Genomic DNA, 14,589 nt, shown 5'->3' with positions numbered 1-14,589 from the left:
ATCTCCTGGATGAATGTCATGGACAGGGAGATCCAATCCAATCGGATTTCTGCACTGAAGGTTGTCCTGGGGACAGAGATGAGGGGTGGAGCTTTCAGAGCTGTGTATTTGATACCATTTACGTCACTGCTGGGGGATGTGGTTTTGGCAGGGAAAATGCCATGGCCAGAAGAGTGGCCATTTTGTGTGGCTTGCTCCAGTCAAGGAACCTGCAGACTCCAGCACTCTATTCCCTGCCACTTCCCCGCAGCCCCCTTTCCATTCCTCCAGGACGTTTTTGCAGGTCAGGGCGATGAGAAGAGGCAGCAGTGCCATTCCCAGGGGTTGGTGCTGAAGGAACAGGTCCAAGTAGCAGCCGAACCCAGCAAGGCCAGGGCAGTGTAGCTTTGGCTCCCAGTGGGACTGTTTCTCCCTCTGTCCCCCCCCCCAAGCGCAGCAAGGTGACCTGGACTGCCCATGCTGATATCAACAGCGTCCAGCCCATCTCAAAAGGAGCCCATCTGGGTTGTTGGAAGCTGCAGCAAAGCGGCAGCAGTGACCCCCACACACCCCCAGCACAGTAGACCAGTGGTAGCAGCACTTAAAGAATCTGGTACCAAACTGAATTCAGTGAAGAGAGAGGTGACCAACTTGGATGACAGAGCTTCTGGGTGTGAGAAACGAAGCCCACTACTCAGTTACAATTTAAAGAAAATTTAATAAGGGACAATAGGGGACAAAGTCAATAAAGCAAAAGGAACAGCTCTGGGTGCTTAGTCGCAGCCAGAGGCACATCAGTCAACACAGCAACGTCCCTTATTTATCCTGGATATTGCATCAGCCAAATGCATATTCTTAATCTGTCATACATATTCAAACATTTTAACATAGTTCTTCCACCATCCCGCCTTTTTGGAGCATGTGCAATTGTCCTAGTCATGGTCATTTGTTATTTTTCTATACATACAACAGATTTCAATTCCTTCATTGGTTAAATGCTAACATTACAAGAACTCTTCACCAACATTGGTATCACAACATAACATTTGTATTAAAAGAACTCTAAACTTTAGCAAAACTTCTCTTACAAAAGTCAACATTATAAAACACATAGCATTCACTCTAACAATTGTGAAAGCCAACACTGTAATATTTTTATCACATGGGGGTTGTTTTGTCAGTTTTTTTGTTGGGGTTTTTTCCTGGCTGGGGATGGGGGCATTGAACCATGGAATCCTCTGCCATATTGCCTTTGATCTCAGGGCACCCACATAGTGGTCTGGTGCAGGAACAGCAGCCATCATGTTTATCTCCTGAAGGGTCTGTCTTCATATTGCTTTTGTTGGTCAAACCATTCTCTTTTTGTGCAATCGTTTATTATATTGTTGTGTTTATTGCAAGTCTCTTTAGTAAATTGTGACTGACTTCAGTATCCCTTAGTATTTATTTCTCCTTATGGAAAGGGAGCAGCTTGAGTGGTCTTAATTTCCTTTTTGAGTTTGTAAAAGCAGTACAAAGGCACCTGTTGATAGAGGAGAAAACGTTCCCTAGAGAGATAACATAATTACACAATATTCTTGGCCCAAGATATTCACAGAATGTGTTTTGTAAGAGATTGCCTGCTAAGGCCTACCAATATAAGATTTCAAAGGGACTAAGTTTATCCCTGGATCTGGGTGTTATTCTGACTCTCAGTAGTGCTAGTGGGAACAGTTTGGGCCACTTTATTTGAGTCTCCTGGCAAATTTTACTGAGTTGTCTTTTTATGGATTGATTAATTCACTCTACCTTTCCACTAGACAGGTTGACATGGTTTGTGTTGTCAGGAAAATTTATAGACAAACGCCCGAGTTTGATGTCCAAAAAGGAGACAGAGGAGTCATGTAGCTTTATTAAAATAAAGGGAGAGGCCATGGGGCATTTCCCCTGGGGTCTCTCAAATTTTTGGAGGATGCAGCCTCCTTTCTATCCTAATTTTCCGACTGCAGGTCCCTCTATCTTTCCCCATTGCCTGAGGTACTTGAGAGATACAGACTTCCCATAAACGCTGAAGACCCCCTTCTAATGTATATCCCCCCTTTGTCTTTTCCTTGTGTCACTCAGTGAGATTCCTTATGGAATTTATGATTCTTCCCATTGTTTCTTTCATGTCTCAGTATCCAATTTTATCAGCAGACCTACAGTTTGTTTGTAAAGTCAAATCTCTCATTCCATTTATCAATCAGTGGAATCTTTCCCATTGTTTCTTTTATCTCTCAGTGGTAGTTTTATCTACCAGCAGACTCACAGTTTGTAAAGACAAGTCCTTCATTCCTTTCAGGGTAAATTCTATTTAATTTACAATATTCTGGATAGTTCTTTGATAACATTGGCTAAAAAATGAGGTCCCCCGTGAATCATTAAAAAAAACGGTATAATCACTGACAATGACCCTCTAACTAATTAAAGTTAGAAAGTGTTATGTTTATTCACGGGCGGGTGGCACGGGAGTCACCTCCAAAAGGCGTGACTGCCCCGAACAAGGTGCTTTGCCATCTATTTATTCCCCAAGATCTTACATACAATACATATGCATAACCCCAGCACCTCCCATCCCCATCCCATATTAAAATGAGCCCATTAGTCCTTCACGCGTGCTCAATTCTTCTCTTGAATTGGGTCGGTGGTCTCGAAATGGGTCAGTGGTCTTGAAGGATGAAGTCAGGAGAGTCTTCATCAGGTCTCAGTGACCCTCTGGTACAATCCAAGACCCTGTGCTTTATGATTAACGGTTTACTTATTTTACGTTTTTCTATATGCAGGTTCATAATAGCAGATAATTATACCAATTTAGCTCTTACCTAAGCATCTAGTAATTATTAACCTACCATTTTCCTACCTAGCTTACATCTTGGTCATGGAAACTACTTCTACCTTTAGTGAAAATCTTAACTCTTTGAAACCATGATTCATTCCCCACTCCCTCTTCAAAGTTAGTAAATTCTTTTACTAATATGGAGATTCTTTATCATGTAGCAAAGCTGTGCGGCAGGGATCTCTCAAAACCATACCATATGCTCTTGATATTGAAGTTAAAGCTGCTATTTGCTTCAGCATTCTGCAATTCCAAACAAACATTATAACAGACAGAATTAGACTTATGCCAACCAGAATAAGCAGTACAACAATTGGATGAACCAAAGTATTGAGCAAAACAGTTGCCATCGGTGACCACCGAAAAAGCTCATCCCACTAATGATGGGATGGGCCTTCTTCTAACCTTTTAAATACTCTCCGTATAGTCTCTGTGTCATGATGTATTGTGATTAAAGTCCTTTTTCCTTCATCTCTAATTTCTTTGAGAATTTCTTTTAATTCATTGTGTTTCAATAATTGTGCAACCAAAGTCAAATTCATCCCTATAGGCACAGATAATATTTCTTGGACAGTAGTCAAGTTCGCTTTTATGTGTTGGTGTGATATGACAGGTGCCTGATAGGAAAAGTCACATCCGTCAATTTTGACAAAGTTACAAATGCACAAGTTATATTTAGTTTCATTCATGGTAATCCCATCCACTATTATAGTGGGACACGCTGTCCTTAGACAGACACAACCTTGTCCTGTATACACAAGCAGAGTTTTTTGATTAATGGGATGCATTTCAAAGTGACAGATGCATTGTTCTGTGTCCAGACAAGTATCTTTATCATCACCTATATTGCCTTCACATATAAACCCTAATTGTTCCCTTACTGAGAAGGGTTCTAAGTTAATGGTTCGCCACTTTCCTTCAACTTTCCATGCCCACATTCTGTGCTCAGAAGGATATAGTATGGTCCCCTCATGATTTAACCCTAAAGCAACAATTGGATGTATCAAGCTCACTGATGCATCATATATAGTTAAAACGAAAGCTGTAACCATACTTGTCATGGGATCATAAGTAAAATTAACAAGTGCCCACCAGGATTGGAGCTCCTTTTCTAGATCCGAGGCATTATCCCAAACAACTACGAATTTCAGCAGGGAATATGCCTTCTCCTCCATCCCGAATGACTGAGGCTGCTACTGATTGCATCCATAACTGTGCCTGTGTACATCCAAGTGCCAAATAAATATTTTCACTAGCATCACCCAAGGTATTAATTGATGTTCCGATTCTTCTATATTTTCCCATTCTGGTAATATTTTAGACAATTTCCACTGGCTGGTACCTAATGCCAATAAGGAAGTTTGTAGAGGTTGCTGCAATTTTACCATATCACCACCCATTACTGCCAATTTGTTCATTAATACTTCCGAATCCATGGTATTCAGTATTCCCAGTCTTGTCCCTAATAACCCAGTTAGGTCTCTCGTCTGTCTGGATGTATAAGGGACATGCTTCTGCAGCCAGGTGATCCAATCCATAAAAGAGGTCCTTAAAAATGGAGCACACTCGGGGCGAATATCAGAAGCATTTACTTGCATTGCCATCTCTACCCGTTTTAATGACCACTTTGGATTAACTATCAATTTTTGAATTCCAGTCTTCTTAACAGCATATGGCCCAACCTTGGTAATTATGGGAGTTATGGATTCTAGAATGGCTTGTGTAACCCACTGTGGTTCTTTTAGGGGTGTTGTTAGTCGAGGTGATTGGGTTGTCTTAGCCTCATCTTTTCAGGGAGCAGTACAAACTTGAGTTATATTAAAGTCAATTTTAAAATTCTTAGTTGCACAACCCTCTATTTTGAGCTTAAACTCAGGACAGTCAGTTAAGCACTTGTCACAGCATTCAGAACTAATTCGAATGAGTTTCATGGGTCCTTGATACGATTCATGGAATCCATCCTGGACAAATGCATATTCACATCCCCAAACATTCCTTCCTTCCCACACAGTTGCATTTGTAACTTTTAACATCTGAACCAGAGACTTACGGGAGTCAAAATCATAAGCTTTCCCTTTACACTTATATATGCCAGTCACATTATAATGCACTGGTGCTGCATTAGCTGTAGCTGAAGCAATGATCACAAATGCTATCACTCTCCAGGCTATGCCTAATTGATTATCCATTACAGCTACAAGCCTTTCTATTTTTGGAGAATTGCTATACTATATTTATCACTTCACCCACACTTATTTATTTTTTTTCCCGAGAAAGTTTTAACTTCAGTTCGTTGTCACCCAGACAGACCAGCTTTCCAGAGTCCCTCAGGAGCTTTCTTCACTCGGGAATGATGGATCCAGGCGTTTTGCTCCTTGATCTTGATTGCAGTGAAGGTGGTAAGGAGCACTTGGAATGGTCCCTCCCACTGAGGTTCCAAAGTTTTTCTGCAAAAGACTTAACATATACATAATCCCCAGGCTGTACATCGTGTACTGGTCCATCTAATTCTCTGATTCGAACCCCAGCCACATGTTTCTCAATTTCTCTAAGTTGTTTGTTTAGGGCTATCATATATCTGTGTAGGGTCTCCTCCCCTACTTGAGTGGATGTTATCCCCTCCTGAATTCCATATGGCCTTCCATATAGTATTTCAAAGGGGCTTAGTTTTTCTTTTATTTTTGGCTTAGTCCGGATTCGTAATAATGCTAATGGAAGAGATTGAGGCCAAGGTAACTTTGCTTCTTGTCCCAATCTTATAATTTGCTGCTTAATCAGATGATTCATTTTCTCCACTTGGCCACTCGACTGGGGATGATATGGAGTATGAAGTTCCCAGTCTATGCCTAAATGGTGGCTAATTTGTTCCACAATTTTTGAAATAAAATGTAGTCCTCTATCTGAAGACATTGTGGCTGGGACTCCAAAGCGTGGTATTATTTCTTGTAACAATGCTTTAGTTACCTCCCGTGCTTTAGCAGTTCTGGTAGGGAAAGCTTAGCAGTTCTGGTAGGGAAAGCTTCTGGCCACCCTGAAAAGGAATCTCTTAATACCAATAGGTATCGGTATCCCCCTCTCCTGGGTACTTCTGAAAAATCAATTTGCCACTGCTGCCCAGGCCCATAGCCTTTTCCAATTTGCCCAAGCTTTGGTTTAGGAATATTTTTGGGATTAGTTTGGAGGCAAAGGCTACATTGACGAGTCACCTGAATTATTGCACCTTGCAAGTTTCTGGCAATGATTCGATCTTTCAAATAATTGTACAGAGCATCAATTCCCCAATGTGTTTTCTCATGTTCCTTTTTCACTAATATCCATAATATGTAAGAGGGGATCACAAGCCTACCTTTTCCTCTGTCTGTAATAGCCCACCCCTCCTGGTTATAACTCCTGTTTTCTTCCCTAATGAGCTTGTTATCCCTTTTATTGTATCTTGGCTTACTTTCCATAAAGATTTGCCCATCTGGGATCAAAGCTGCCTCAATTGTTTTAATAATTACCTCACCTTTGGCTGCTTCTTTTGCCTTTCTGTCCGCGAGCTCATTTCCTTCTTCCAATTCAGAGCTCACTTTTTGGTGTGCCTTGATGTGCATAATAGCTACCTTTTCTGGTAGCTGGACTGCATCTAATAGTTCTAGTACTTCTTGTGCATGTTTAATATTTTTTCCTTGTGAGTTCAGCAGTCCTCTTTCTTTCCAAATAGCTCCGTGTGCATGAACCACTCCAAATGCATACCTTGAGTCTGTATACATGTTGATTTCTTTTCCTTTCGCCAGCTCTAGGGCCCGGGTTAAGGCAATTATTTCAGCTTTTTGTGCAGAGGTGTTTGTTGGCAATGGTCCAGACTCTATTACCTCCCTGTTTGTGATAACTGCATACCCAGCATATCTTTTTCCACTGATGATGTAGCTGCTCCCATCAGTGAACCAGGTCTCAGCGTCCTCAAGAGGGGTGTCCTTCAGATCTGGGTGACTGGAGTAAGTGGCTTCAATGGTCTCCAGGGAGTCATGGATCACTGGTTCTCCCATACTCCCGTTGAGGAAAGAAGCTGCATTGACAGTGTTAGTTACCACAATTTCAACATCATCTTGCTCTACTAGTATAGCCTGATACTTCAGGAATCTCTGTGGGGAAAGCCAATGCCCCCCTTTCACCTCCAGGACTGCAGACACTGTGTGGGATACTAGCACAGTCATCTTCTGGCCTAGGGTGAATTTGTGTGCCTCTTGGATGTTCAGTGCTATTGCTGCAACAGCTCTGAGGCACCCTGGCCACCCTTTGGCTGCCATGTCCAGCTGTTTGGAGAGGTAGGCAACTGCCCTCTGGTACGGGCCCAGGTCTTGTGCTAGTATTCCCAGAGCAATCCCCTGCTTTTCGTGAGAAAACGGGAAGAATGGTTTACTCACATCTGGAAGTCCCAGGGCTGGAGCTGACATGAGGGCCTTCTTTAGTTGGTCAAAGGCTCGTGTTGCTTCTTTTGTCCATTGGAGACCTCTGTTTCCCTCCGTAATCAAGGCATATAGGGGTTTGACTAACAGCCCATAATTGTAAATCCAGTCTGCACCACCCTGTCATGCCCAAGAAGGTTCTCAGTTCTTTCACTGTCCGGGGTTTTGGGGTCTGGCATATTGTTTCCTTGCGATCCCGTCCCAAGGTTCTTTGTCCAGCACTAATCTTATAGGCCAGATAGACAACTGTTCATCTCACCATCTGGGCTTTCTTCTGAGATACTTGATACCCCTGTAGACCCAAGAAATTTAGGAGGCTTACCGTCCACTCCATACATGCTTCTTGAGTCTTAGTAGCTATCAGGAGGTCGTCCACATACTGTAACAGCTGTCCTTCTCCTGACGGAGCTTCCCAGGATTCTAGATCTTTTGCCAGCTGTTCTCCAAATATGGTAGGGGAGTTCTTGAACCCCTGGGGTAGTACACACCATGTGAGCTTAGTTTTACGTCCAGTTTTGGGATTTTCCCATTCAAATGCAAAAATTTTCTGGCTGGTTTCATGGAGAGGAAGGCAAAAGAAAGCATCCTTCAAATCTAAAACAGTAAACCAGGTTAGTTTGGATGTTAAACGAGTTAACAAGGTGTAGGGGTTGGCTACCACTGGGTATAAATCTTCAGTTATTTTATTAACAGCTCTTAAGTCTTGTACTAACTTGTATGATCCATCAGGCTTTTTCATGGGCAAAATAGGAGTATTAAAATCAGATTGACATTCTTTTAATAGTCCCATTTGCAAAAAGTTCTCAATTACTGGACTAATCCCTTCTTTATCTTCCTTCTTTAAGGGATATTGTCTAATCCTAACTGGTTGTTTTCCTTCTTTAAGCTGGATTTGTACTGGTAGAGCATTCTTTGCTCTCCCTGGTATATTGGAGGCCCACACCCCAGGGAACACCTGATCTATTATTTTCTTAATAATTTCTTCATTGTTTTCAGCCACAATATCTTTGGTTATTAGCATTAAGCTTAGCAGTTCCACATATTGCTGATCTTTTACCTCCAAACTAATTTCCCCATTTTTGAATATTATTTTTGCTTCTAATAGTTCCAATAGATCCCTACCCAAAAGTGCTAACAGAGCATTGGGTATATATAAAAATCTATGAATTCCCCATTGTTTCCCAAGTTTATATTTCAAGGGTCTACAAAAATAAGTCCTCTCAGATTGGCCAGTTGCCCCCTTTACCATGACATAATCATCTGTTATTGGTATCAAAGCTTTATTTAACACCGAATATGTTGCCCCTGTGTCTATTAAAAACTTCATTTCTTGTTCTTTGTTCCCTAGTTTCATTATAACCAGAGGGTCTCCTAGGGTAAGACTCTCCGGTCTGTCTCAGTCTTCTTTGACATAAGTCACCATTGCCTCCCCTCTTTGATCTCCTTTTCTTTGATTATCACCTTTTCTTTGTTATGGACACTGGCTTTTCCAGTGTCCAGTTTTCCTACAGTATGCACATTGATCTTTCCCTAACCGGGGTAGTTCTTGCCTTGGTAGCCCTTGTCTATATCTTTCTCTTTCTTCCTTCACTATTGTTGCTAATTGTTTCATTCCTTCCTTCACTGTTGTTGCTAATTGTTTCATTCCTTCCTTATATCCTTCTTCCCAATTACTAAAAACTCTCCATGCCTCTTCTAGCAAAGTCTCTAAATCCTGTGCTGTTGGACCCCGTATTTTCTGAAGTTTGCGTCTGATGTCCCCTGTAGATTGTCCCAGAAATAAACCCACTAGCTGTTGTATTCCTTCCTCAGACTCAGGATCTAAAGTTGTATAGTGGTGCATCGCATCTCGTAAATGTTCCAAAAATTCAGAAGGTGTTTCAGAGGGACCTTGCTTAATTGTATACAGGGCAGACCAGTTTATTGTTCTAGGAATTGCTCTTTCCAACCCCTTTACTATAAAATCTTGATAATCCTCTAATTTTCCCATATCATCATCATCATTAGGATCCCATTGTGGGTTCTGAAGAGGAAAAACATCACTAGTTCTGCATTGTGTTATTTTGCAAGCGTCTTCTGCTAAGCTTTCAGCTACCTTCAAAACTAATTGTTTCTCTGTTTCTGTTAAGGCATCTAGCAGCAGCTGGAGATCTGACCAGTCAGGTCGATGCTGTTTAACCCTAAATTTTAATCTCCTTGCAACACTTATCGAATCACTCCGATAATGCTTAGCAAGCTTTTCCCAGGCCTCTAAATCTATTGTAGAAAAAGGAATTTTAACTAGCATTGTTTTCTCTTCAGGACTCACTGCCTCTCTCAAAGGTGCTTGTACAATTTCTTTGACTTGTTTCCGATTCCAGGATGCTATTAGACGCTTTGGAGGGGGCTTTTCCTCCTCACTGTCACTGCTAAGCAGTGGGAGATATTTAGGAGTAAGTGGAGTAGTCGGAGTAGGGGATAGGATAGAAGATGAAGCTGAACTGGAAACAGAAATTGGAGTTGATTCAGCTGAGGTTAAAACTGGAGCTGGAGTTGAAATAGAAATTGCTTTGGTTAAAACTGGAACTGGGGTTGTGATAGCTGGAGTTACTGGGGTGGGGGACAGGACATAGGCTGGAGTCTGGATAGAAATCTCAGGAGGTGGAATGGGAACCAGAGCTGGAGTAGAAATTGCTTTGGTTAAAGCTGGAACCGGAGTTATGATAGAAATTGCCTTGATTGGGGTGGGGGATACTGGAGTGGGCATCTCTTCAGAAGTAGTAGATAAAGTGGGAGTTGGGTTTAATAGCTGTCCTAAATCTGCTTCCCCCCTCACCCCCCTTTGCCTTCTAGGGGGTGGTTCAAACTAATCCCCCAATTCTTGCTACGAAAGGTCAGCTGGATACACCTTATCAGGGTGTGTGCAATGTTGGTTTATGGAGCATGCGCTACAACATCATTTTAATTTAGCCTAATTTTCTTTTTCTAAGGCCAATACTAAGGGGTCAGAGGGGGCTTTGAGTCCACAGTCTCTCTGCCACACAGGGTGATTCCGGACAGAGAAAAACATGTCTGCATAAGTCACCTCCTCCCACTTCTGTTCCCGTCTCAAAAATAACATAAGCTGTAACAAAGTCTCATACTGTAAAGATCCAGCTGGGAGCCACCTGGCCCTCCCCTCAAGCTTATAAAGTGGCCACCATTGTGTGCAGAACTTTACAAGGGTCGTTTGGTTCTCTGAGCCACTACACCCCACTATGTCCTTCCAATGTGCCAATACGCACCCCAAAGGACTAGTTTTAGGGATCTCTTTATTCTGGTTAGTTCCCATCACTCCTTTAAAAAAACCCCAAAAAACTGGTCCTGTCTTTTATCTGTAGTCAGTCGACCTCAAAAACAGTCACGCTTCAGCTCACAAAAACTAATGTATTTTCTTAATCAACTTATACTGCCATTATCAGTCAAAAGGGCGGTGTTACCTTAAAAATACAGAACCAACACACACCACAGTCACAGCGGGGAGGGAGTTTTAAGAAAGGGTTTCATGCACCCCACTCACTTCGTTTTTCCCTGGCCGTTTCAGTCGCCCGAGAACGGAACCGTGGGTCCAAACTCCCACTCACTTCGTGCTAAAAGCACGTCTCAACAAGCTCTCTTTCCCAATCACTCCCACAATCAGGACACACACAGTTCAACTACCATACACCAGGATTTTGCCTTTACAAGTGCTAGCCCCACAATGCTAGCAAACAAAGCCCTCTACGGCATAACAAATGGCAAAATCTACTGCCAGCAACTACAGACCAAGCCCTTTCAGCTCGGTATAACAAGATTCTCTGCTGGCAACCAAGTACAACCAAATACCAAACAAGTCTTGCAAGCACACAGAGGCATAAGTTGTGCGTGGGACGTCTCCCACAACTTACCAACAGCCTTACCTGACCACGCGTACGCCTTACAGGTCACAACTTAAATTGTTTCAATTTTTAAACATACCCTTTTGTCCGGAGTTTTGGAAGTCAGGAGTCCTTGTCTGCTGCTGGATGAACAGTTCGGGCGGCGGAGCCCTCTCTTCCAGGAATATCCCGGGGGCTCCCCGAGGGGTCCACTACCCGGACTGATCTCACAGCCGAGCAGAGCCTCCTCCTGGCCTGGCTCGCCAAATGAATCATTAAAAAAACCCGGTATAATCACGGACAAAGACCCTCTAACTAATTAAAGTTAGAAAGTGTTATGTTTATTCACCGGCGGGTGGCACGGGAGTCACCTCCAAAAGGCGTGACTGCCCCGAACAAGGTGCTTTGCCATCTATTTATTCCCCAAGATCTTACATACAATACATATGCATAACCCCAGTACCTCCCATCCCCATCCCATATTAAAATGAGCCCATTAGTCCTTCACGCGTGCACAATTCTTCTCTTGAATTGGGTCAGTGGTCTTGAAGGATGAAGTCAGGAGAGTCTTCATCAGGTCTCAGTGACCCTCTGGCACAATCCAAGACCCTGTGCTTTATGATTAACGGTTTACTTGTTTTACATTTTTCTATACTCAGGTTGATAATAGCAGATAATTATACCAATTTAGCTCTTACCTAAGCATCTAATAATTATTAACCTACCATTTTCCTACCTAGCTTACATCTTGGTCATGGAAACTACTTCTACCTTTAGTGAAAATCTTAACTCTTTGAAACCACGATTCACCCTGTCTGATGACATACCTGTAGATATCCCATAAATAGGAATGATCTCTTTCAATAGTATCTTGCCTACCTCTTTAGCCTGGTTGGTTTGACAAGGAAAAGCTTCAGTCCACCCAGAAAATGAATCCGCTAGTACCAGTAAGTATTGATATCCATTTTGCTGCACTAATTGGGAGAAATCTATTTGCCAATAATTTTCTCGTGTGTTCTTTTTGGTTTGTCCTCGGGGAAGCCAAGGCTAGATCTGTGGACACTGTTCACATTTCTTCACTATACTTTTTGTGATGCCTCTCATTCCAATCCCAAGGATACACAACTTTATACTGTTTTCCAAAAATCATAGGGCTGTTCTTAAATCCCTGTGGTAAAACAGTCCAGCATAATTTAGTCTTTCGCCCTGTTCATGGATTCTCCCATTCAAATGCAAATAGCTCCTGACTTCTGGTGTCCAGTGGGATACAAAAGAAAGCATCTTTCAAGTCCAATACTGTAAACCATTGATTAGTCCCTTTTAACATGTAACTATTAATTTTTAAGTAATATTTAAGCTGCTAGCTTTGTCTATTCTATTATTAATATTCAGGTTGTTACCTTCAAGTTTCACTACAACACATCTTTACTATTATTAATGATCAGATTATTAGTTCCAGGTTTCACTATAATCCATCTTTGACTTACACAACATAGCCTTGTAGTTCAGATAAAGTTCATATTGCAGCCTAACAATTCTAGCTACTTATGTCAAGTGAACACTTAGCTACTTTCAAGTAATATAAAATTTCAAACAATACAAAATTTTAACAAATGTCTGAAGGGAACTTTGCTGAACAGCAGATCTGGATTTCAGTTGTTTGCTGTGGAACTGACGATTGCTCTGCTCCTATTTTTGTCCTCTGCTTACCTGTGTTTGGCTTGGTAGCTGAACAGACAGGTTATCTGCTAATTAGATGGCTGGTGTCTGGTGGTCTGCAGCCATGGTGGCATGGTGGTGCTGTTGTCCTGAAACAGGTTCATTCACTTGTTGTGCAAGAGGCCAATCCACACACAGAATCAAGGTATCTGATTTACTTACAGTTCTGCACAGAAAAGGGTGCTGGGTGGCAAATCCACAAAGCCAGCACAACTATAAAAAATTTTCACTATACATTTTAGCAAACAAAAGCATTAATGTTAACTGGCTACAAGTTACAACTTCTCTCATTAATTAGTATTCTATCTTCTATTGGTTAAATGATTGTCTTGCTTCTTAGGCTAATTAGTCCTCATGCTCAGTCTTCTTTGAGTTGGTGGGTTTCTCAGGTCAGTGAGCCATAAGTTGGTAGTCATGATCTCCCCCTGCCAGAATAACCCTTTACCTAGTTTGGTTAATGGGCCTTTTTTTGTTCCTTGTAATCTGGCCTTATCTTGGTTGTTTTACCAAGTGTCACTGGTCTATTTGGTGCAGACCAGGGCTATATGTTGTTTATACTATTGTTCCCTTGTCAAACTTATTTGACATTGTCCAACAGACTCAAAAAGGGAAAGATGTTCAGACAGTATCATTATATAAGCTTCTTCACTTTAGGGATCTGTTGTGGTTTAGGAATAGCACTCCAAACCACAAGCCCCTCTCCCTCCCTGGTGGAAGACAAAAGAAAGACATTATGGGTTCAGATAAGAACAATGCACTGGAAACAGCAATAAGATAAGAAAACAAACATCAACACCAACAATATTAATAACAAAAGGGTTTAAAAGAGGGTGATTTACATGCAAAAATACTCACCAAGCCCGGGATAATGAAAAACAATTTTGGATGGACCATCCAAGCCCACATTTCCTCCCCCCTCCCCCCCACCACAAGCCACACCCACCTTCTTCCCAAAAGCCAATCCCTTTCTTTCACCCCCTGGCAGTGACATGAGGTGGTATAGAATAACAACAGACACGCCCACACAGCTCCAGGCTCCGCCCCCTCACGGCTACTGCAAAAACAAATTAACTATCAGAGCCAAAAACCAGGACAGAATCCTAAAATTTCCAGTGACATAGTAATTTATTTTGCATGCCTGCTTTTATATTGCATTCGAACATTCTGTACTGTTCAAAGAAACAATCTAAAATATCAAAGAAACAGATGGACATACAGTTTTATAGGAACCTGATAAGTCTTAGACTCTGTGTGTGAGTCAGCACAGGCAGGCAGTGGGGACAACCACAAACCCACATCTAAAACGCAGAGTAAATTTATTTCCATTACCTTGATAACTGGGGGATCCCTGAAACAACACCCAGACAGAGTTATACAAATGGAGATGCAGGCACTGTTAAACTCAGTCCATGCTAGAGGATCACTGGCCTGCACATTGGTTTATCAAGGGTTATTCCCAGTTGCAAGGTCTCCTGAGCATATTTACAATCCTCCTTGCCAATCTTCCACTTTCAGCCAATTCGTCCCAACGCACTGCTACAATGTAATATTGTAGAAATCCCCAGTATATGTAAAATGTACACTCAGTGGCCCAAAATGTAATAATGTCTTTAAAACCCTCTATGCATAATATAAAATAAAATAGCAAAGAAGGAGGCCTCTTTCTTATTTGTCTGAAATGTAGAAAAATATAATCCTGGAATCTATCCTGAGT

At 41.8% G+C, this 14,589-nt stretch overlaps 1 long non-coding RNA gene across 1 annotated transcript; it reads right to left on the bottom strand.

Annotated features, from left to right (window-relative positions):
• Positions 1-688: 688 nt before the first annotated feature.
• Positions 689-13,819, bottom strand: LOC148220266 (uncharacterized). Its single transcript, XR_015798970.1, has 4 exons — positions 13,731-13,819; positions 12,867-12,964; positions 5,144-5,290; positions 689-2,735 (listed from the first exon to the last, which is right to left on the bottom strand). It is a non-coding gene; the product is annotated as an uncharacterized LOC148220266 (long non-coding RNA).
• Positions 13,820-14,589: the final 770 nt, after the last annotated feature.

Source organism: Sturnus vulgaris, chromosome W (assembly GCF_052056855.1).
Source record: "Sturnus vulgaris isolate bStuVul1 chromosome W, bStuVul1.hap1, whole genome shotgun sequence".
Taxonomy (NCBI): domain Eukaryota; kingdom Metazoa; phylum Chordata; class Aves; order Passeriformes; family Sturnidae; genus Sturnus; species Sturnus vulgaris.
This window is presented reverse-complemented; position numbering and strand designations above follow the sequence as displayed.